Source organism: Chlorocebus sabaeus, chromosome 29, assembly GCF_047675955.1.
Source record: "Chlorocebus sabaeus isolate Y175 chromosome 29, mChlSab1.0.hap1, whole genome shotgun sequence".
NCBI classification, from domain to species: domain Eukaryota; kingdom Metazoa; phylum Chordata; class Mammalia; order Primates; family Cercopithecidae; genus Chlorocebus; species Chlorocebus sabaeus.
Genome location: NC_132932.1, coordinates 21,201,639 through 21,222,577, shown reverse-complemented (window position 1 = coordinate 21,222,577; position 20,939 = coordinate 21,201,639). Strand labels below are relative to the sequence as shown.

The following is a 20,939-nucleotide window of genomic DNA, read 5'->3' as shown; positions in this document are numbered from 1 at the left end:
AATCCACCTCCAAGCTTGCATTGGCAGGATTCATCTCAGAGGCTGTTGGACTGGGCCTCCATTTCTAGATGGCTACTGGTCAGAGGCCTTTTACAATACCTTGCCATGTGGGCCTCTCCATAGGGCACCTCATCACATGGCAACTGGCTTCCATCAGAGGGAGCAATGGAAAGAGCAGGAGAAGGGTGACCAAGGCAGGCATCATAGTCTCCTTGTAGCCTAATCTCAGAAGTGACGTTACTTTTGCTGTATTCTCTTTGTTAGAAGTGAGTCACTAGGTCCAGGAGTGGGAATTTTACAAGGGTGTGAATGGCAGGAGGTGAGGGTGATCAGGGCCATTTAGAGGCTGCCTACCAGTGTTGAAGAAAATTGTTGACTTCTATGAGCTGTAGCAGCAGACAGTGCTATGCAAGGAGAATGGCTGTCTCAGAAGTCCAGCTCCTCACATGGGTTTTAATGTGTTGCCTTTTCTCCCACACATTTTGTTTAAATCCATGGTCATCTTGCCATTTAGTGATGTGGTTTAATTGCATATTTGGGTTAGTCTGTATGTAAATGTTTAACATAGGTGTCTCTGTGTTAAACAGGAATCCTGTTCATTTTCTTCACCAATATGGTTTGTGGACTCTGATGAGCCAAATCTGACATCAGTTCTGGAATGTCTAGAAGATATTAAGAACAACAATTCTGTGAGGAAAGAAGCCAAGCTATTTTCTCTTTTCCTCATGGATATTATATTTAGAAATTAAATGTTAAGAGATAATACGATTAAAAAAAAAACATGATTAAAGACTATAATCTTAGAGGAATTAAAGTCTGGGTATTTTAAGCCCTCCAAATCTTACTTACTATCTGGATTCTCTTTATTATTTCCCACATGTATAACCTCAATTTAGATTAGGAATTCAGGATCTCTTTTTCCCTGAATTTGAAACATTAAGCCAAGCAAGCATTTTGAGTAGAGACCACTAGCCAAGGTGGGAAGTAGAAAAAAGACCAAGGTGGAAGTGAAGGAGAGATGGGGAGAATGACACCAGAACTAGTGGGAGGGAATTGCCTTTTCTTTCAAGGGTCTGTAAGTCTGCAGTAAAAGTCAAAGATATTCAAATAGAAAGTTTTATTTTTGTTTTTAGTATATAAAGAAATATAACTTTCCATGTTGGAAAAATTCTAAAAACCTTTTTTTAAAATCTAAAACTCATAAGCAACTTCATAATTCTCATAATTACTAAGAAAATTAGTAAAGTACAAAAAAGAAAAAAGAAAAAATTCAAGTCTCCCATAATTTCTCTACCTAATATAACCACTATTGACAGTTGACATCATGGCCTTTTTCTACCAGTATATATTTTTTCTTTGCTAGTAAAATACATAACCCTTATACATATGTTTCAATAGTTGAGGTCATATTCTCTAAAGTTTTATATATATATATATATATTTTTTCGAGATAGAGTCTTGCTCTGTTGCCCAGGCTGGAGTGCAGTGGTGCAATCTCGACTCACTGCAAGCTCCACCTCCTGGGTTCACACCATTCTCCTGCCTCAGCCTCCCCAGTAGCTGGGATTGCAGGTGCCCACCACCATACCTGGCTAATTTTTTGTATTTTTTAATAGAGATGGGGTTTCACCATGTTAGCCAGGATGGTCTTGACCTCCTGACCTCGTGATCTGCCTGCCTCGGCCTCCCAAAGTGCTGGGATTATAGGCATGAGCCACTGCACCCGGCCCTTTTATATTCTTTTAAGAAGTATTTACTGTATTTTCCCATGATGTCATAGTCTTTATAGAAAAATAACAATCATTATTTTCAGTTGACGTGATTGTTTACCTAAAAATATCCAAAGGAACCAACTGAAAAAAACAATTTTTAAGATTACTGGTTAAAAGCTCTTTTATATAAAAATCATTAGCCTTCCCCAATGTTGGCTAAAATCACATAGAAGATATAGTGATGAAGTATTTTTTCATGTATTTCAGCAAAAATTAAATATCTAGGAATAAACTTAGATGTGCAGGACTTTTATCAAGGACATGACAAAATTTTGCTGAGTGGAATGAAAGATTTGCATTCTATGTTCCTGGATGAGCAGATTTCATGTTATAAATATGTTAGTTATCAACATGTCTTCATATTAATTTATAAATGTAATTTCTGCTGGGCACAGTGGCTCATACCTGTAATCCCGAAAGTTTGGGAAGCTGAGGTGAGTAGATGATAATTAACTGGGTGTCTGTGGCACACACCTGCAGTTCCAACTACTCCTGAGGTTGAGGCAGGAGGATCACTTGAGCCTGGGAGGCAGAGGTTGAAGTGAGCCGAGATCATGCCTCTGAACTCCAGCCTACATGACAGAGTGAGAAAAAAAAAAAAAAGTGTGTGTGTATATATATATATTTTATATTTTATATCTATTCATATATATATATTGTGTGTGTGTATATATACACACACACAATTTACAAATTCCAGCAGATTTATTTTTGGCACTTGACAAAATGACTCTAAAGTTTGTTTAGAAGAGTAAATCATAAAAAATAATAAAGTATAGACTCTTTCAATCAGATATTAAATAAAATATTGTAGACTAGCCCTGGGCCAGACAGATAAAGGCAATGGAAGTTTAGAACCAGAGTCATGCAAATGAGAATTTTAGTGTAAGGAAAAGGTGGTATTTTAACTTAACAGTGAAAGGATAGATTATTCTGTAAATAGTTTTATGAGAACTGACCATCTGAGGAAGTTTGAGTCTTAACTCCAATTTTTGTCAAAATAAGTTATAGTTGGTTTAAACACATCTATTCTTAAAAATTAGAACAGAAGAACATCAGTTTGAAGATATTTTAAGAGTTAAGCCTGAGGCTGGGCGCAGTGGTTCATGCCTGTAATCCCAGCACTTTGCAAGGCCAAGGTGGAAGGATTGCTTGAGTCCAGGAGTTTGAGATCAGCCTGAGCAATATAGCAAGACTCTCTCTCTGTCTCTCTCTCTCTCTCTATATATATATATATATAAAATATAGACAGATAGATATATACACATATAAATATACATATACAAATACAAAAAAAAGGTTAAGTTTTGTATGGAGAGCCATAAAGATGAGATGTAAAAATTAAAGGCTTGATGGACACATGTTTACATTTCCAGCAAGGGGGTTGATGGGAAAGAATGATAGACATAGCTCCATTACTGCTACCTAGTTTTAGGGAGTTGTTTCTGAACATCTAAAGATAACAGTTTTATAATAGCAGAAATGAGTTATTTTTCAGTGTCTAAAACATTATATAACATACATATATACATACTTACATAAACATGTTCGTAAAATTAATGAAGTAGGGTATAAAATTGGGCCTAGTGTTTAAAAAAGTAAATATATTTACATGAAGGAGAAAATAACTCACTGCCCACTCTTACAGCTTCTGCCAGTCTACCATAGCGTAGTTTCTTGAGAGAATAAGCTACATGTCTTCACCTTTTTTCACTGAGCTCATTATAATCTGGATTCTGCCTTCATCAATGTGCTAAAATTTATCTTCTAGTTGCCAAATCCAGTGGCTCCCCTCTTAGTCCCCAAATTGACCCCTCTGCAGTATTTTGATACTGTTGATTGTTCCCTTGTTGAAACATTCCTCCATTCTTAATGTCCGCCAATAAAGAGCTGGTTAAATAAAAATTATAGTGTGCAGTTTTATAATAGAATATTCTGTTGTAGACCAAAAAAATGCAGCCAGTCTTTCCATAAGAACATGTACAAACTTCTAAGATATATTAAGTAAAAAAGTGAGGCATAAAATATTGTGTATAATCTGACCCCTTTAGTATACAGTGTAAAAAAATCTATGTCTGTGCTTGTTTATATTTACTTTTTTCTCCCCTGGTGGATACGGGAAACTGAATAATAGAACACAATTTAAAAAAACTGTGTGGTTTCTGTGCCAGGACCTGTGATAATTGGGTATAAAAGATAAAAAGCCATGTCCATGTCCTCTGGGAAGGGACATGATAATCGAATGGGACTTCTATCAGATTCTTTTCTCCTATTTTGATCTTATCACCCTGCCTTGGTCTCCTCCGATCTCTTCTTCCTTGGCCTACTTCTTTCTTCTCTTTTCATTCTGTGTTTTCTCTGAGTAATCTTTGACTCCCATTACTTAAGTCATGACCTGTGTTCCAGGGATTCCTAAATCTGTATTCATCTCCAGAGTTTCAAGCCCATATATCTGTCTGTATATCATATATGTTAGGGAATCTCACTTGGAGTAACATGGGTGTTCAAAATGATGATATTTAAATTTTGATGTATCCACTTCCTAGCACTCTATCAGCCCTATCATGTGTTCCATCAATAATTCTCCTTGTCATTGTGAGTGGGACAAAATGAAATAATCAAACTAGTCACCCATGCCTAAACCTGGGAACTGCTAGCATTCTTTTATATACTACTGCTCTCTGACTGCCCCCCTCTCCCCGAAACTAGTAAATTTCTAAGACCTGTCCTTCTGAATGTCTCTTACTATTTTCCCTGTGATCTCAGTTTCTTCCTCCCATCCCTCAAATGCTTTTTGTGTTTGTGTGGTGGGGGAAGAGAGAAAAATTGAAATTCATGGAAAATGTACTGCCCTGTCTTTTTCTTCTTTTCTTTCTTCCTTCCTTTCCCTCCCTCCCTCCCTCCCTCCCTCCCTCCCTCCCTCCCTCCCTCCCTCCCTTCCTTCCTTCCTTCCTTCCTTCCTTCCTTCCTTCCTTCCTTCCTTCCTTCCTTCCTTCCTTCCTTCCTTCCTTCCTTCCTTCTTTCCTTCCTCTTTCTTTCGATGAACTCTCACTCTTGTCCCCCAGGCTGCAGTGCAATGATACAATTTTGCCTTACTGCAACCTCCACCTCCCAGGTTCAAGCAATTCTCCTGGCTCAGCCTCCTGAGTAGCTGGGATTACAGGCACCTGCCACCATGCCCCGCTAATTTTTGTATTTTTAGTAGAGATGGGGTTTCACCATGTTGGTCAGGCTGGTCTCAGCTCCTGACCTCAGATGATGTGCCTGCCTCGGCCTCCCAAATTGCTGGGATTACAGGTGTGAGTCACCGTGTCCAGCCACTACCCTGTCTTTCTTGTTGCTTGGTATGACTCCACTACCCTGCTGCCTCTCTCCCCCTGCAGCGGGATAATTTAGGAATCAGAGAGACTGAGGGGTTGAGGAGGATATATATTATTATTTAGGTCCCCTGGCCCAGTCAGATTAACATCTAAAGGACTGAGCCCTGAACAAAGAGTCAGGTTACCTTTTAAGCATTTTGTGGGGTGGGGGAGATCTATGCAGGGGGAAGCATATTACAGAAGCAAGAAACAAAGATAGTTTTTCAATTGAGACATACATTACATTATTTCTTACTTTTCAAGGAAAAACATGTTTTACAACTTGAGTTTATCTGTCTAGTGACCTTGCAGCTGCACAGCTAGAGAAACAGGGTCTTCACAATGCCTGGGAAAGGAGGAGAGATAAGGCTCACTAGCCTCAGAAAAACAGGCAGTTAATTTTTAAAGTACTCCACCTCTTTTTCTTTCTTAGGGGGAATTCGGTTTTGCTTTTTTTTTTTTTTTTTTTTTTTTTACTTTCAACTGAGTTTTTGCTTACACATTCTTTAATTTCTTTTAATTCCTGTTTCACCCCAGCCCTCCTGTAGCCCCTTCTGTGCCAGAGGTCAGAGTGTCCAGGTCTGTGTCCAGATCACCCTGCCTCATCTTCATTATGCACGAAACAGAGCACATTGGGTGCATAACAAATCCACACTGGGGCTTGGCTTCCTTTTAAGCATGAGGATTTTTGGTGGATCTTAATTTATGGTTCAACCTTCCTGTTTCCACCTTCTTCATTGTTCACTTTGGGAAGGCTTATTCTTTGCTTCGTTAACCCATTCTAATCCTGTGTCTTCTTTCTTTGTGCTGTGTAAACCTGCTTCTTTCTCTTTATCTCTCTTCTTGGTCAGAGATACCCAGAAAATTGTTCCTGACCAAGTGAAGTGAGTTGCCTTATTAGATCCCATTTGAGTCACCTTATACATTGAGAAACATTTTAAACAATGAAAACCACACTTGTGCACATAGTTTACCTTGCTTACTTCCTTAAAGTAAATGTGCTTACAATACAATTTGGACTTAAACACGGAAATTTAGTTATTCTTTGCAGTTTCCTAGTGAATTATTATTTTTTAGACAGACACTTAAGAGCCTACTAAGTATCAAATGTTTTACAGTTTTCATTTAATCTTTATCGTTCTGGGAGTTTTCATTTCTTTGTTTTACAGATCAGTAGACTCAAACTCAGGGAATTAGATGTGATATCCAAGGTCATCTAGATTTCCAGGCTCTGTCTGCTGGATTACATTTGCTTTTGTACTTTTAACTGACTATCACTGGAATATATAATTTTATAAGCCATGTGTAACAACACTGCCTGTGTGTGGTTTTTTTTCTTTTTCTTTTTGGTAGCCTCATTAATGTATCAATGTTCTCTTGTTTGAAGTTGTAAGTTTCTAGGAAAACAAGGTAGCAATGAGAAATTGGACAATATCTGGAACTTCCTAGGATCCTCTGCCTTTATTGTTGTCATTCTGCCAGGTATCAGTAGTAGTGATTATACCCCAAGCCATAGTAACTTTCTTAAACTAGAGCCTCCTGAAAATATTTTAAAGAGGTTTTTTTTTTTTTTTTTTTTTTTTTTATCTGTAAGCAGTAGGTGAGTAATAACAAACTTTTTTATTTTCTACTGGGTTGATTACAGTAGTCATAACATTATTGATGTCTTCTAAGGGCTCTTTAACATAATGCTTATTTACTGAAATGTGTTTTGTAGCTTCATCAGCAATTGAAGTGCTGGATATGTGGACTCTGCAGATTAGATAACCTTCCTAAGCACCTGGATGTTGAGATGCCAGATCAACCACTACCCATGGGTCAGGTAAAGTAAAAATTCTGTAGTGTTCAAGAGCGAAAATAAATTGTCTCAAAAAAAGTCAAACTAGGATGATTTTTAAAAATTATTCAACTTATTTAGAAGTTTGTTTTTCTGTTCCTATTGAATTGTTTTGTTTGTTCTGTTTTAGATACTAAAAATAACCTTTTCATTCTTTGGAGCTACTAGCATTTAATATGACAGGTAAAAAATTGCCCTTTTCCCTAACACCAGCTTTTTGTTGTTAACATTCCTGGTGTCCATAAATGTTCTTGCTTCTTTCATTGTTTGTGTTTGTTCATTGAATTACCTTCACCTGGAAATGCCATCTCCTTAAGTCTGTCTATGCTTCTTAAGGACTCGCCCAAATGTTATCTCCTGCAAGCAACAGAAATCTCCAGTAGCTCACCACTACCCCTAACTTCTTCCTGGATTTATCTATTTAGGTATCAGTTATTGACTTTTTAGTATAATACATGAGAATTTAGCTCTTATACCACTCACTTTCCCTTCCTCAAATATTATCTTTAGTCATATAAGTTATCACTAATTATGATTAGGACTTTATAAAGCCAAGTTTTCTAGAATATTTAGGATAGGATATTTGTTTTCTTGGTGCTGCTTTTTGTTTTGCAGTGTCTTCCTCATAATAGTAATTTTTAAATAAAAAAATTCTGTTGTAGCCTTTTCTGTGAGATCTCCTTCTCTTCCAAAGCCTTTGGCTCCTCTGCCCATTTTGGCAGATTGTTCTTTGGGTTGGCTGTGCAGATGTCACCTTGAGGTTTTTCTCATCTGCTCTCCTAGAGTAGATCCACAGTTTCCTGGATCCCATGTCATCTTTCTTGGCTTTCCCTTTGTCATTTTACCTGACTATGTCCTCAAGTAAAACCCAAAGGAACCATGGGGTGGTATATTTTCTGATCTCTAGCTTCTGAAAAAATACAATCCAGTGTTTGGGTTTTGGAGCCAGTCTGAGATAGGTTTGAATCTTGGTTCTACTGCTTATTAGCTGTATGCCCTTGGGCTGATTCCCTAATTGCTCTATGCATCAATTTTCCATTTGCAAAATGGGGGAACCAGTGATAGTATTAGTACCTATGTTTCTAGGGAGCTATGATGATTAAATGAGTTGGTACGTGTAAACCATTTAGAATAGTGCCTGGTGCATAGCACATCCCCATCACTATTCTCTTTTGTCATAGTCTACCCTCACACTTGATGGATAGTTTGGTTGATTATGTATTTCTAGGTTGAGGATAATTTTACCTTAGAATTTCAAAGTCAGTGCTGTTGTCTTCTAACCAGTCATGGTGGTGGAACCTCATGTCATCCTGAGTTTCACTCATTTATGCATGACTTTCCGGAAGCTTTTAGGAGTTTGTCTTTTCCTTGGTGAGCTGAAATAGAACAACATTGTATTTAATGTGGGTCTTTTTTCATTCATTGTGCTGGGTACACTGAATGGACAGGCCTATGGATAGACTCTTTCAAAGTTTGAATCTTGAATCTTGTCATATTTTTGTTAACTTTCTCCTTTCCATTTTGTTTGTTCATTTTGAAGTGTCTGTTAATTGGATTTTAGTCCTTTTGTCTTGAGTCGTGTATCTCACGTTATTTCTAATTTTTTTTTTTTTATTTTAAGTTCTGGAATATTTTTATCTTTTGACTTTTAGGAAATTTTATTTGGACAGTCATAACTTTAAGTTTTGTTTTGGTTATTTATTGTTGCTTAACCAATTTTCCCAAAACTGAATGACATAGAACTACACATTTGTCTATCTGTCACTACCGTATGGGTTAACTGGGGATAGCTGGACAGTTTTTCTGCTGGTCTCATTTGGCATCTCTCACTGTGCAGTTAGATGGTGTCAGGGACTGGTCATCTGGATACTCAGCTGCAGTGGAATGTCTGAGATGGCTTCTTCACCCACAGGTCTGCTGTCTTGGTGTTTCTTCATGTGGCCTTCCTCTCTGCATAGTATCTCATCTTCTCAGACCTCTTCTTGTGGCTTCTGTTTCTCCAAGAGGATAGTCAGTACTTGTTTTGGCTTCCAGAAGCACAGAAGCGGAGCTGCCAGGTGTTCTTAAGACTTAGACCTGGAACAGGTCCAGTGTCATTTCTACTAAATTCTCTAGGTTAAAGTGAGTCTTAGGGCCAACCCAGATTCACTGTGGGATGGGCCTGTTCAAAGACATGATGACAGGAGGTGTGGCTCACTGGGGACCAACTCCCAAGGTGAACCCTGAGTTCTAAGAACTTTTTCTTCTCTGATTATTCCTTATTCATATTCTATTTTTGTTTTTTGTTTTTGTTTTTTTTTTTTTTTGAGACTGAGTCTGGCTCTGTCCCCCAGGCTGGAGTGCAGTGGCCGGATCTCAGCTCACTGCAAGCTCCGCCTCCCGGGTTTACGCCATTCTCCTGCCTCAGCCTCCGGAGTAGCTGGGACTACAGGCGCCCGCCACCTCGCCCGGCTAGTTCTTTGTATTTTTAGTAGAGACGGGGTTTCACCGTGTTCGCCAGGATGGTCTCGATCTCCTGACCTCGTGATCCGCCCGTCTCGGCCTCCCAAAGTGCTGGGATTACAGGCTTGAGCCACCGCGCCCAGCCTCTATTTTTGTTTTATTCATATTCACAAGTGTCTTTATGAAGTGATTTTGATACTCTTTTGTTTTCTCTCTAGCATCTCTTTGTTCTTTAATACTTTTTTTCCTTAGTTTATTTTGGTCTTATTTTTCTTTTTAAAGCCTTTCCTTAAATATCTATTCTATGTTGCTTATCATTTGTAGTCTTTTTTTTTTTTTTTTTTTTTTTTTTTTTTCAGACAGAGTGTCACTCTTGTTGCCCAGGATGGAGTGCAATGGCGTAATCTTGGCTCACTGCAAACTTTGCCTCATGGGTTCAAGCAATTCTCCTGCCTCAGCCTCCTGATTAGCTGGGATTACAGTCATGTGCCACTACGCCCAGCTAATTTTTGTATTTTTAGTGGAGAAGGGGTTTCTCCATGTTAGTCAGGCTGGTTTCGAATTCCTGATCTCAGGTGATCTGCCCACCTTGGCCTCCCAAAGTGCTGGGATTAAAGGCACGAGCCACCATGCCCAGCCTGTATTCCTTTTTGTAATTCCCTTTCTTGTTCATTCATATTTGGGAGAGGTACTAAAAGACTGAGAGGCTGGGTGTGGTGGCTCACACCTACAATCTCAGTGCTTTGGGAGACTGATGTAGAGGATCACTTGAGCCCAGGAGTTCAAGACTAGTTTGGGCAACAGAGTGCGACCCTATCTTTACAAAAAATAAATAAATAAAATAGCCAGGTGTGGTGACACCCACCTGTAGTCCTAGCTATTTGGGAGGCTGAGGCAGAAGGATTGCTTGAGCCCGGGATGTTGAGGCTGAAGTGAGCTGTGATCATCCCACTGCATTCCTGCACTCCAGCCTGGGTGAAAGAGCAAGGCCCTGCCTCAATAAATAAATAAATAAAATAAATACAAATAAAAAATAAAAATAAAAAATCGATTAGGAGTCCTTCATGGCCAATACTTGGCAACTGATGGCTTTTAGGGGGAATATATGCTGATTCCTGATTGTTATCCTCTACCCCTCTATCTTATCTCCCAGTGCAATCATAAATGATGGCTGGAACTACTCCATTCCTCTGGAGGTGAAATCTACATTCTCTTGTCGGAGGTAGATAAGTTTGCTTGGGTTCTGCTTAAGGAGATGGGGGAGAGTAGTGTGTTTCAGGGCCTGGAAAATGTGTTCTCTATATAGGCTTTTGGTTAATCTCTGTTTTCAGTCTTGCCTATCAGTCCCACTCTCGGGGATACCTGGTGTCTGAGTCTAGAACTTTTCCAGGTTGCTGTGGGACAAATTAGCCTACTTGTAATTGGTATCCCTCTGATCTCCACTTTTGTTTGCTTTGCTCTATTAATTAACCATTTTCCATTTACTGTCGTTGTCTAATGGAGGTGAATTATCTTCTGTTGGTAACCCCATTCCTTTTTTTTGTAATTGTGTGTTTATATAATGTTTCTTCTTCACTGTATTTCTAGTGGAGCCTCAGGGCAAAGAGCAAATGGTAGAAATATGTGTTCAGTGTTCAGTTTTTTTCTATAAGACATTTGCAACTTGTGTTTTCCACTGATTATCACATGAACTTAATGCATATAGAGCTACCTTGTTTTTCATGATTGTGCCTACAATTCCATGGAGAAATATAATTTGTGAATTACCTGATGAAATTTTCCCAATTTTGAATCATCTTTGCATTCCTATAATAAACACTGTTAGAACGGCTGTGGTAATATTCTATTTTTTACTTCTGTATTAAAGAAGATTAAAGTTTTGTTTGTTTCCTTTAAGGCTCTTATTTCATTCCAGTATCAAGGGTGTGCAGGGCTAACTTGGGAAGCTTTACATCTTTTTTCTAAGACCTAGGATGTAAATCTAGTTTACACAGTAATTTTTGCCTACAGGAATATTTTGCCTCCCATGGGACGTTTGGAAATGTCTGGAGACATTTTTGTGGTCACAGCTGGTCATGGTCGGGAGGTCTTATTGGCATTCTGTGGGTAGAGGGGATGTTACTAAATGTCCCACAACACACCAGGAGAAGCCTCCACAAAGAATTGTCTGGCCCAATATATCAATATTGCTGAGGCTGACAAACCCTGGTTTAAATAAATGTCCAATTTGAAGGATGAATCTTTTTCCTTCTTGTGTATTGGTCTCCAGATTTTCCATTTCTTCAGTTAGTTTTCATAACTGTAGATTCTTAAAAGAAATGAGCACTTCATCCACACTTCAAAGGTGTTGTAAAGATGTGTAAAGTTTTCAGTTTTTACATCATATTAACTTGTGGCTATATGCCCTTTTCTCTTCAAAGTTTTCTTTATCTTGATCACTTATCAGAGGCATGATTGTTTTATTATCTTAGTCTTTTGAAAGAATCCTCCTTTAGTTTTATTTTTTAAATTTAGTGGGTTTCTTTTCACATTTTCCTTATGTCTTAATTATTTCCCCTTTTTCTTTATTTTACTTTTTCTAGTTTAGTGGATCAATGTAATTTAAATTGCTTTTTAAACAAACATGTAAGAGTATACATTTTCTTTGGGTGCTGTTTGACTTTATTACACAAGTTTTAAAATCTATTTTCTAAACAGTTTGTATTTTCTAAGTCATTTTATTGCGTCCTATGTTCTCATTGCTCTTACTATTAAAACCTTTTATCAGCCGGGCACAGTGACTCATGCCTGTAATCCCAGCACTTTGGGAGGCCGTGGCAGGCAGATCACCTGAGGTCAGGAGTTCGAGACCAGCCTGACCAACAGGGAGAGAGCCCATCTCTACTAAAGATACAAAAATTAGCTGGGTGTGGTGGCACATGCCTACAAATCCAGCTACTCAGGAGGCGGGGGCAGGAGAACCGCTTGAATCCGGGAGACAGGTTGCAGTGAGCTGAGATCGTGCCACTGCACTCAAGCCTGGGCAATAAGAGCGAAACTCTGCCCCCACCAAAAAAAAAAACTTTTTATTGTGAGATATGACATGTATTGAAACTATGTAAAACATAAGCTTATTGTAACATATAGTTAGAGTGAGTACTTGGGAACCAACACCTAGCCAGCACTGAGGTGAAGAAAAAAGGCACATTGCTTGCACTATAGAAACCTTATGTTTCTCTAGTGTTATCACTCATGTATGCATCCTTGAACAATACAGTGTAGTGTTGCCTATTGTTTAAACTTTTGAAAATCATGCCATATGTATTTTTTCATACCTTTGTTGTGCTCAATATTGTGTGTGAAATTTGTTCCTATTGTGCATAGCTATCGTTCTTTTGCTTTGCTGTATTTACTCCATTGTTTGAATACACCATACCATTTATCCCCTTGGCTAGATACAGACATGTGGGTTGTTTCCAGTGTTATTAGGAACAGCGAATGCTGCTATGATCATTCTTGTCTATATTTCATGGTACCCCTGTGCCAGCATTTTTCTGGGGCACATACTTAGGAGTTGGATGACTGAGGCATGAGGATCAATTTCTTCTTTTACCCAAGAGTTATCTAGAAAAAAAATTTAAAAAGCATTTTCAGGTGGCTTTTGAGCTATTTTTAGTGCATCAGTATGGTCAGAGAATATGGCCCGTGACCTTTCAGCTAGATTATTAGCAATCATTTACACTTCACTATTGGTGTTACTGTTGTCTTTGCTTATTGCTACTTCTTGTATTATGTCTCCTGCTCCCTGCCCCTCAAGTATATCCCTGAATAATATCCTGGGTTTTTTTCCCCCTAGAAAGGGTTTGTGGGGATGTGTATGGAGTGTGTTCCATGAACTTACTGTCTGCTATCATTTGTTCAACAAATATTTGACTCTGTATAAAGTACTCCATCCATATCAGTGTGGAGAATCTGGAGGCAAACATACAGAGATAAGTTTCCTGTCTTGAGGGAGTTAGATATAGAATTCTGAGGTCATGATTGAGTTTCTTTTCAGGTCTTTACACTTTTATGTTCTGATATTTGTTGTTATAGATGAAAACTCTGATGCCTATCTGATTCTTAGTTCTTTCTGATAGTTAGTATGATTTTCTGTGTAACTGTAAAGTGTGGGGGTTTTCCTTTTTTTTTTTTTTTTTGAGATGGAATCTCATTCTATCACCCAGGCTGGAGTGCAGTGGTGCGATCTTGGCTCACAGCAACCTCTACCTCTCACGTTCAAGTGATACTCCTGCCTCAGCCTCCTGAGTAGCTGGGGCTACAGGCATGTGCCACCATGCCTGGCTAATTTTTTGTACTTTTAGTAGAGACAGGGTTTTACCACGTTAACCAGGATGGTCTTGATCTCCTGACCTCATGATCCACCCGCCTCAACCTCTCAAAGTGCTGGGATTACAGACATGAGTCACCTTAAATGCTTTGCTGAGTCAAGTCCATTGTGCTCTGGCCCTTCTACAAGTGGTTTTTTTTTTTTCCATTTTTTGATTTGGGGGTCTTATTTTTACCTCGTAGAATTGTCTTTTGCATTGTAATCTGTTTTGTATTTTGTGGATACAGTATCTTCTCAATTACTGCTAAAGATTCCAATTAGATTTTAAAATTCTGTTTATTTCCTTCATTAGCAGTGCTTCAGGTCATTTGTGCTTCTTTGACTTGGCACTTTCCTTGCAGGTTGATAATTTTCTTCAACTCTCTGATGATACATGGTTATCTGTTCATTTGTAGATGAGGTATACCTTTGATCAGTATCAGTTATTATGAGTGTCTTCAGAATTGTCACTCTTTTCTGCTGTTACCTCCCCCTCCTGGTTTGCAGACCTGTGCTCTTCCTGTGGCATGAGGATGGAGAGGTGCTGGCCGGTGAGCTTTCCAGATTTTGAGCAAAAATGAAGAGGCAGAGTCTGTTATAAGATTTTGCTGCTGCATTGAGTTATATTAAAAAACATTCTGTCTTTTCTCTCTGGTTTTGACAGTCATAGTAAGAGACCTGAGTGATCCTTACCAACTATAGTTGGGACAAGTATGATGAAGAATGTTTGATTCTTCAAACAAAAGTGGTCCCTCCATTATTTGGATTGGGTTTGTGGCTTTCTCGAGCCCAGCAGTCTGATTCCATCTGCTTTGTATCTTCCAGCATGTCCTTACAGTTTTGGTTCACTAAGGGTATTCTTTTTGTATTGTTGTTTTGCTGCTGCTGCTGCAGCGAACTTACTCTCTTTTATAAAATTCTGTCATTTCAGTGGGGTTTTAGAAAGAGGACCAGGTCACATCTCGAAATGAAATAAATCTTAGGATTTCACAGCCCTAACTCACTTTTTGTTTTGATTAAATTACTTCCCCTTTTTGAGGGGGTGGGGGCTCAGCTTTCTCATGTGTAAAATGAAGGCTAGTAACTGGGCTAGTGGTGACAGACCCAGATGCTTGTGAGAATCACCTCAGAGAGTTTTGCAAAACAGATTCTTTGCGTGGGCTTTGAAATTAACATTTCAAAAATGCTCTTTCAACCATTGATGCAACCAAACTCTTTGGGATTTTGAGGCTAGGTATATATTCTTTAGATACCCAGAATAATTGAATTTGTAATATAATAATTTAGGGAAGTGAAAAAGTGGTGGATTACATTTTGGAAGCTGCTGCTTAGATACTGCTGACAGTTTTGTTGGTCTTGATTTCTGGATCCTAGTTTCTTGATCTTTTACATATTCTGGGTTCTAACCTGAACTGGCCTTTATGGTTGAAGATGCATTTATATACTGTGTCCTGACCAGGAAGCTTGTCTTTTGAACTTTGCCCAAACTGGCTATGAAGGCCCTTCCTAAAAATTCATTACATTTATTTCTGAACTTGATAATTGTAATTTGTGTTAATTGGTAAATTGTGTCTTGTAGAGAGATATTTGAGAGTAAATTACATGTTTTTTAAAAGAAAATTTCCTTTATAGTGAGGGGGTAATCATTTCATAATTCTTAGTTTTGGGAAGTGTCTACTATAAGTAACACGTCTGACCTCTTAAAATGTAAGGAAATTGAATTTATGTAATGATTCAGGCTTTTCAAAGTTAAAAAAGTAGCTGTTTTGAGGAATTGATAGTTTGGGACATTTATTTTAAACAAAATAAGCCTTTGATCTTATGCACATAGCCATACAAGTAAAATGTTTTCTTATTTTAAATTAGATTATGTTTTAAAATTTTTTTCAGTTTTGCTTTATGTTTGACTGATTGCTTTCCTTTATTCCTAAGACATACATTAAGTTGAATTGTTCAAAATTGTTTTATTTTTAAAAGCTGAGAACTGTTGTTTGTCAAATCAAAGTTGGATTTTAAAATGCACATTTTAATTTTAATAAGCTCTCTGGTAGTGGAACTGCAGTGACAGATGGTTGGGTGTTTGTTCCTAAAGCTATTACACCAGTCTTCTAATGTGCATACTTGTTCTGTGTAACCCTGGCAGATTTTTTCTCTATTTCAGAATGGGACAACAGAAGAAGTGACTTCAAAAGAAGAGGAAGAAGAAGAGATGGCTGAAGTAGGCATTTTATGTAAGAATAACATTTTGGCCAGGAGAGGTGGCTCATGCCCGTAACCCCAGCATTATGGGAGGCCAAGGCGATTGGATCACCTGAGGTCAGGAGTTTGAGACCAGCCTGGCCAACATGGCGAAACTCTGCCTCTACTAAAAGTACAAAAAATAGCTGGGCGTGGTGGTAGGCACCTGTAATTTCAGCTACTCAGGAGACTGAGGCAGGAGAATTGCTTGAACCCAGGAGGTGGAGGTTGCAGTTAGCCAAGATCGTGCCACTGCACTCCTGTCTGGGCGACAAGAGTGAGACTCTGTCTCAAAAAAAAAAAAATCATAAATATCTTCAGTTTTGAACATTTGAGTCATTCTCTAATCTTCTTTATAAATAAATATTAATGTAGAATAATTGAAAGCACATCGTATTTGGAATGGAATGTAACTTATAAATTTTAGCTTTACCTCTAACTCATGATATGCCTTTGAGCAAATTGTTTTATCTGAATTCTTGGATTTGATTTTCTGGAAAACAAAAGCTCTTAAATTTTAGCACTAAAATTATATTTAATACTAATCAGTACTTAACCTGCATTTGGTTATTTTTTGGAAGAGAAACTACTGAGTTTAAAAAATTTTATGTTTGCATAAAAGGAGAATTTGAGAATATTTAACGGACCACTTGCCAGAAGTAGTGAAACTGTCTCTTGTTGAAAAATCATTCAAAGAAATTTGTCTTAGTCTGTTTTATAGTGTTGTAACAGAATAACAGAGAGTGATTAATTTATAAAGAACAGTCATTTATTTTCTGACAGTTCTGGAGTCTGGGAAATCCAAGATGAAAATATCAACATTTGGTGTCTCAGGGCCTTTTCATCGCATCCTCACATGGTAGCAGGCAGAAGGGCAGGAGAGCAATCTAGTCCAATGTGTGAGGCCTCATTCATAAGGGCCTTAATCCCATGAAGGAGGAAGGAGCCCTCTTGGCCTAATCACTCTTAAAAGACCTACCTCTTAATATCATCACATTGGCAACACTTGAATTTTGGAGGGAATACGTTCATACAGTAGCAAATTTAGTAGAGCAAATTCCAAAGACATTGAGCCTAGGCCAGTTGTCAGTCATGGGTATAATTTTAGATGTTTTTAGGCTCTGAAGCTTTTCATTTAAACTTAAACTTTGGAACAAAGATCTTCTATGTCTCTGCATTGACCAAATAGAATGTATGTGAATTCCATGGTCTTGATTGTTTTAAAATATTTTTTTCTGTTTGGGGTCTTATAATTAATTTAGGCTTTCATTTTCTTGGTTTGGAAATTTTTAATGTAAAATACACATTAGAGGGATTCAGAACTAAAAAAGTAGTGTTGTAGGCTTGTTTTTGTTTGTTTTTTGAGACATGGTTTACTGTCACCCACGCTGGAGTGCAGTAGCATGGTCATGGCTCACTGTAACCTTGAACTCCTGGGTTCAAGCAATCCTCCTGAGTAACTGGGACTACAGGCCGGTGTCCCATGTCCAGCTAAATTTTTTTTTTATTTTTTGTAGCGTTTGAGTCTCGCTCTGTTGCCCAGGCTGGTCTTGAACTCCTGGCCTCAGGTGATCCACCACCTCAACTTCCCAAAGTGCTGGGATTACAGGTGTGTGCCACTGTGCCTGGCTGTAGGCTTGTTTTATGAGTCTGGGAGTAAAATACTTCTTAAAATTGTCCAATTAGAATGAGAGTCTGTTTCAATGTTTTTATGCAGTTTAGCTTAGGTGGAATAAGCTGCATGTAAACATTAAACCTTTTGCATGGGTCAGGCAGCCATTGTACTAAAGTTCATGAACCCTTTCATTTTCCCTTCACAAGATAAAAAACAAGGGACCGCAACTTTGAGGGAAATCTAGAAAGGCAGGAGACTGGACTTTGGAGGTGTCAGATTAGGACAGGTGAAAAGCAGATATTCTAGGCTCCTAAAATAACATGGGAACAGGCCCAGAATGACTTTGGACATGGTGTGTTTTGGCGCATTGGATGCTTTTGTTTTGAGAAGGAAGGTTGATGTGTTGAAGTCATGGAATGCAAGATCTTCCAGAAAAGGCAGATGGATAGAATCTTGAATTTGAGACAGGCATGTTTCTATTTGGTGTGTTTGTTGATAAGAAGGCCTTAAGCGGGGAATCGTGTGCTGAGAATATTGTTTTAGAAAGATACGTTGTTGGGATGTGCTGATTAATACTGAGGTAGAGAAGTTTTGTGGATGGGAACATGACCGAAGTTGAAGGTACAGGAGGAAATATAGGCCAAAGGCATTTGTGAGCACTGTGGGGAAAAACAAGTGTAGGATGGAAGATCAGGGCTGAAAAGTGCACACAGGGAGAAGGGAGCTCCATGAAGTACAGAGTCATGGGCAGAGTTTGAGTGAAGGTAGTCAGTAATCTGATCTAGAAATTGGTTAGTTAGCCGGCTTGGAAAAAAAAAATCGAGATAAATATAAACTACTCCTTTAGAGATTTTGGCAGTTGAAGTGGAAAAATAAGGTAATTGAAAAAAGTTAGGATTTAAACAATTCTGCATATATTTGTATATGTGTAAGAACAGATAGTATGGGAAGGGAGGGAGCAGAATAATGTGAATTAAGATGTTGTTCTCTGGGGTGTTATTCAAATTCCTTTAAAATTATTATTAGTTTTTGAGATAGGGTCGCTGTCACCCAGGCTGGAGTGCAGTTGGCATGATCACAGCTTACTGCAGCCTCAAACTCCTGGGCCCAGATGATCCTTCTTTTTCAGCCTCCTGAGCACCTGAGATCAAATTCTTTTTCTAATTTATTTTTAGGTTATTAACATCAATAGATGCTTACTGCATAAAACCATAAACTTGGAAATTAGGGGAAAGCACCAAATGTCTCCAGAGATAACAACTAAAGTTAATTGAAATTAACCTTTCAATATAAGTTCTTCTGGTCTTTTTCTGTGCTTATTTCAGCATAATTGAAATTCTTTCTATTCCTATGTGTATTCCGTTTTTCATTTCAAAGTTTTTCGATACAGGAGAAATTATGCTGTGTTGGTATTTCAGTGGCCTCTTAATAGTTCAAGGAATTGAGTTAACCATTTTACTATTACTGCACATGCAGATTTTGTTTGTTTTTGTGGTTGCAAGGTTGAAATAGTTATCCTTATGCCTAAATTTGTGTTTACATCTTAGACTGGTTTCTTGGAATACAATTCTAGAAGTCGAGTTTCTGGAACAAACTATGAACAGTTAAGGTTCTTGACACCTGCTGCTAAACTGTTTCAAAGGTTCCTCTTAAGAGGAGATTTAAAAGATGGCTTGGCCAGGCGTGGTGTCTCATGTTGGTAATCCCAGCACTTTGGGAGGCTGAGGTGGGCAGATCACTTGACATCAGAAGTTTGAGACCAGCCTGGCCAACATGGTGAAGCCCTGTCTCTACTGAAAATACAAAGAAATTAGCTGGGCTTGGTGGTGTACATCTGTAATCCCAGCTACTCAGGCGACTGAGACATGAGAATCACCTGAACCTGGGAGGCAGAGGTTGCAGTGAGCACAGATTGCCCCACTATACTCCCACCTGGGTGACAGAGTGAGCCTCTATCTTAAAAAAAATAATAATAAAATAAATAAAGAAGTCAATAAATAAATGATGGCTTCTTTCACAATAGTTGTGACTTTGTAAAGATTTAAATCTGCTTTACCCAGAGTCTAGCTATTAAATAAAATACAGGATATAAAAGGTGAGAGCCTCTTGAATGGAATGTGGGGCTTTTTCTCTCTCCCCATAGGATAGATGTATTCTGTTTATTGTCCACCATTGAGTCAAGAATAATTTAACTTTTGCATAAGAAACTGCTGAAGAAAAATAGGTTGAATAAGCTAACATTTTTCTTTTTTTTGCAGGATATAGAAGAACTTAGATCACTATGAGATGAAAGAAGAGCCTATTAGTGGGAAAAAGTTGGAGGATGAAGGAATTGAAAAAGAAAATTGGGCAATATTAGAGAAAATTAGGAAGACTGAAAGGCAAGACCATTTAAATGTGTAAGTGTGTATAAATATCTGAAGCCTGGACTTTTTGGTCAAGTAATTATAGTTAACATAAGGCAATTCATGAACTTGCTGATCTCAGCTGCTCTCCTCCTCCATTTCTGCTTTAGTGGTGGATTCAGTCATTTGTTTATTGGTTTTGAGACAGGATCTTGCTCTGTCATCTGGGCTAGAATGCGGTGGCACAATCATTGTTCACTGTAGCCTTGGTCTCCCAGGCTCCAGTGGTCCTCCTGCCTCCAGTGGTCCTCCTGCCTCCAGTGGTCCTCCTGCCTCAGCCTCCCAAGTGCCTCAGACTATAGGCATGTGGCACCGCACCAGGCTAAGCTTTTTGATTTTTAGTAGAGATGAGGTCTCACTATGTTGACCATGCTAGTCTTGAACACCTGAGTTCAACCACTCCTGCTACCTTGGCCTGACCAAGTGCTGGGATTACAGACGTGAGCCACCATGCCCAGCCACACTCATATGCTTTGCTGCCCAAGGTTATCTTTCTCATCTACAAATAGCCACTTTTTATCCTGTTCATCTGCTCTTCACATCCTGAACCACCAGCTGATCCCTGTATATGCCCCTTTCCACCTGTCTATGCTGTTTTCTCTGCTGAGAAAACCTTCTGTGGCATCTGTATATTCAAATTCATTCTCTCCTACAAAACACAACCCAAATTATTTCTCCTTCATGAAGCTGACTTTGGTCCATCCTGCTCTGACCGAACCAAAAGTAATGTTTCTCTTTTGACTTAACATCTCTTTTATGTGAAGCAGCAGGATGGGAAAGGAACACTGAGTTTGGAGACAGATACGCATATGGTTTCACTTCGCTCAACTCTAAAATATGATAGACAATACGTATCTTTTGGATGATTGCTATGAAAAATAAAATGATGCATGTATATACATAAAATGCTTAGACAGAGTAGG

General features: G+C 38.5%; 1 long non-coding RNA gene across 1 annotated transcript in view; it reads left to right on the top strand.

The window, feature by feature from the left end:
- The window catches only part of LOC140710687 (uncharacterized), a 43,901-nt gene that overhangs the window by 8,461 nt on the left and 14,501 nt on the right, over window positions 1-20,939 (top strand). The window contains exons 2-4 of the long non-coding RNA XR_012091814.1: window positions 6,849-6,953; window positions 15,920-15,989; window positions 19,870-20,010. This is a non-coding gene — a long non-coding RNA (uncharacterized lncRNA). The remainder of the gene's footprint in view (window positions 1-6,848; window positions 6,954-15,919; window positions 15,990-19,869; window positions 20,011-20,939) is intronic.